Source organism: Typha angustifolia, chromosome 7, assembly GCF_048772165.1.
Source record: "Typha angustifolia cultivar Huaian chromosome 7, ASM4877216v1, whole genome shotgun sequence".
NCBI lineage: Eukaryota > Viridiplantae > Streptophyta > Magnoliopsida > Poales > Typhaceae > Typha > Typha angustifolia.
Genome location: NC_133245.1, coordinates 8,551,143 through 8,555,579, shown reverse-complemented (window position 1 = coordinate 8,555,579; position 4,437 = coordinate 8,551,143).

The window sequence follows — 4,437 nt, the reverse complement described above, 5'->3', positions numbered from 1 at the left end:
TTCTTCATCGGTGTTGCTTGTGCGGAAGAAGGATGGATGGTGGCGGTTTTGTGTGGACTATTAAGCTCTCAATTTCATCATCGTCAAAGACTGGTATCCTATGCCGGTGATTAAAGAGTTGTTGGATGAATTGGCAGGTGCATGTTACTTCTTAAAGCTAGATTTGAGGGTGGGATACCATCAAATCAGAGTCTAACCATCCGATGTGCACAAGACGGCATTTAGAACGCATGATGGGCACTACGAGTTTCTCGTTATGCCTTTTGGTCTTACTAATGCTCCTGCTACCTTTCAGAGCTTAATGAATGATATCTTTAAGCCTCATTTGTAGCAATATGTGCTGATATTCTTTGATAATATATTGGTATACAACCGTACATGGGAGGACCATTTGCGACATCTTCGGACGGTACTTGGCCTATTGCAGCAACATGAGTTGAAAGCAAAGGACTTTAAGTGTTCATGGGGGCAACAAATGGTCGACTACCTGTGCCACATCATATCTAAAGATGGCATGAAAGCTGACCCTAAGAAGATCCAAAGCATGATGGATTGGTCGTTGCCCAAGACTATCAAGGAGCTACGCGGTTTCCTTGGTTTAACTGGCTACTATTGTTGATTTGTAGTGAACTATGGCAAAGTTGCATCTCCCCTCACAGCCTTGCTGCGGAATGGTGCATTCACATGGACGGATAAAGCAAGGAAAGTATTTGAAGCCTTGAAGAAGGGGATGATCTCAACCCTGGTCCTTGCTTTAGCAGATTTTACCAAATTGTTCACCATTGAGTGCGACGCATCTAGAGTTGACATGGGGCCTGTTTTAGTGCAAGAAGGCAAACCCGTGGCCTACATGAGCAAAGCTCTTTCCATGTGATCACAGCTGCTATTTACGAATGAAAGAGAGATGCTTGCTAGCAAAGGTGGATGTCTAAGCTACTTGAATATGACTACGAGTAGGTGTATAAAAAGGGGACCGAAAACAGTGCCACCAATGCCTTATTTAGGTACCTGAATCTAGTCGAGTTGGCTGCTATTTCAGCACCGATTTTTCCTTTTTTCTAGCAGCTATGAGAGGCCTACAAGAATGATTCAGACACCATGAAGATAATGGACGACCTTGCTGTAGATCCCAGCTGTATGCAAGGAGTGGTGGTGAAGGATGGACTCTTGATGGACAAGGGCAATATCATTGTTCCAGCTGACCATCACTTGTGCTTAGAGTTGATGCGTCACTTCCATGACTCCCCCATGGCTGGACATGAAGGGGTGTTGTGCACCTATAAATAGCTGAGTCAGAGTTGCACATGGGCTGGAATGAGGAAAGATGTACAAGCCTATGTTAAAGCTTGTGAAATGTGTCAAAGAGAAAAGATAGAGTTGGCAAAACCTGATGGATTGCTACCCAAGGCCAAAGGATATTCCGTGATATTGGTGGTGGTAGATCGCCTCAATAAGTATACATATTTTCCAGCTTTGGCGCATCCTTACACGGCAAAGAAGGTCGCGGAGGTTTATGTGCGCGATATGGCCAAGATGCATGGTATGCCAAAATCGATTATTACAGATCGTGATCCTATATTTGTGAGTCAATTTTTGCAAGAATTCTTTGCACTCCAAGGGACTACCTTCCGTATGAGTTCAACCTATCATCCTTAAACAAACAGCCAATCCGAGATGCTGAACCATTGCTTAGAGCAATACTTGTGGTGCTTTGTTGGTGAGCGACCACAGTAGTGGTTATCTTATTTGTCATGGGTTGAGTGGTCATACAACACAGCCTTTCATTCGGCCATTGGCATGACCCCCTTCGAGGTCGTCTTTGGACAGCCACCTCCAACCTTCCATACATACTCACCATCGGCCCGAGCCGACCAAACTAAGGTGGATGCAGTTTTGCGAGATCATGATGAGGTGTTGAGGAGACTAAAGATGCATTAGCAGCTGCCCAACCATATTGGCAAAGCTAGATTTGACCTATTCCTAATCAAAAGTTGGCACCAAAGTTTTATCGATCGTACTAGGTGACCGAGAGGATTGGGCCTTTGGCATACCACCTAGACTTACCTATGGAGGCGCGGATACACCTAGTTTTTCACGTCTCAAGCCTTAAGGCTTGAGTTCTCCATACCAAGCCCATTGGAGCTGTTCCACCCAAGCCAACAATAACTAAAGCCGACGAGTCCGAATCTGAGCCGAGTACTACAATTCCAGTTCGGATCCTAGCCCGACGACGCACTCGAGTCCAGGACCAGTGGGTGACTAAGATTTTAGTGGGGTGGCAAGGACGCGTAGTGGACGAGGCGACTTGGATGCCCGAATCCGACTTTGTAGACTAATATCCCGAGTTGACACTTTGAGGGCAAGGTGAACGGAAGCGTGTTGGAGTAATATGATTCGATCCATATTGGCTCTACTTGCAAAATTTGGTTTATTGAGATGAGCCTATTTATCTAGTTGAGTTTTGTTAGAAGCAATAAAACTATTTTTGCCGAGGTACGTTCGAACGCAGAGAACGCGTTCGAACAGGGATGCAAACGCCTGCACATATTCACAAAAATAAAGAATGCAAATTGTGTTCGAACGGAATCAGGCTATTCGAATGCGATAGTTTTAGAATGCCTATATACGTTCGCATCAATAAAAAATGAAAATTCCGTGTTCGAACGCGATAAGGCACATTCAAACGCATCGCGACAAAAGTTGTGAGTTTGTTATGGTTTGTTATAGTTGTTTGACTTAGTTAATGAGTCCTTAGGGTGTGCCTCTATAAATATATGGAGGAAACACTAATTTGAGTTTATCTTGGATAATTGAATTGGCTTTGGCCTTTATCTCTTTCTCAAATTGTCTTTAGCCATTGATGCCCTCTCCCTCCTCCCTTCTTCCATTGCCCAAGTCTTTGGTCGACCTCTTCCAACTTCTAAGCCCTCTCTTCTATGACAACTTTTTCCTCTTCACAACAAGGAGTAAACCTAGCATCTATCTAGCCATTGGAGGGCTATTAAGCTAGAATCTAATTAACCTCCGGCAGCTGTTTGGTTGATATTTTGAGATCTAGCCATCCAAATTCTGTGATCTTTAAGCTCTCTCCAAGAGCAACAACATATTCAAAATTTAGGAGGATCCGTTTGGTCAGATTATTCATAGATTCGAAAGTTACGAGCTTCATTGAGTCTAAAACCATTGTAGATCGGATTAAGCCTGTTCGTAATGGATAAGGTCCACATTTTGTTTCCTTTTACATATTAGCTAAATAAACTGTTTCTTTTCTAGACTAGGCTTCTTCTATTATGACTACCTTTCAAGCCTATTGTTCTAATTCCAACACTTTTGCCTCGAGGTGCCTTGAGACTAATACATATTAGCTCTTCTTCTCGTATATCATAATGAAGAATCTAATTTTGATTAATTTAACTGCATAATATAGTAAAAAAATGTACTTTGTGATGTTAACTAAATTAATACCCGCTAAAATATAAAATTTGAGGTAATAACTTCATAGTACCTCATAATAGCAAGTTAGCAACACAATACCTCCTCGTAATAATAATAATAATAATAATATTTTCTAATAGTAGCAGAATACATTAATATACATTATGTTTGAGCAATTTGATACTTTCTAATAATAGAGAAATATTTAATAGCGAAATACTTTCTAAGTGCAACAGAATAGCTTGTAATAATAACGCGATATTTTTTTAAAACAATGGCATGCTTTCTAATAATAGCAGAATACATTCTAATTGCACCAAATACCTTTAAAGGGAACATCTATCGCTAGTGCAAAATCTGAGTCAGTGTCGCATGAATGTTTCTAATTTTTGTGCACTATTATATAAATTCGCAATACGTAGTAAAAATTTATAATATATTAAGATACAGAATAATTTAGAGGGTTACATACATTTATGCATAGTGACCTGCTGCATTAATTTATAATGTATTGGTAAAAACAGTTTGTAATACATAAGAAAATTCTATTTGGGTGAATTAGAAAGTATTACATTGTGATGAGAACAAATTACCTAGTTACTATAAAAACAACATAATATGTTCTAATAATAATAAATAATATTATCTTATGACATTCGGAGATGATAACTCATCCAAGGTAATAGGTAAAGGAAAGGTAAGTACTCCAGGGATTCCTAGTCTCGAAAATGTTCTTTATGTTAATGGCTTGAAAGCAAATTTATTAAGCATCATTCAATTTTGTGATGAAGGTTATGAGGTAGAATTCTCTAAAAATGATTGTACTATTCTAGATCATGATGGTAATGTTATATGTTTTGGATCTAGAACATCTAATAATTGCTATATTGTTAGAACTTCACATAATCTGAAATGTAACAAGACAAAACAATAGCAATAGAACATGTTGAGACGGAGAAACAGTTGGGTGATTTGTTACAAAACCTTTTGATTTACAGAGAT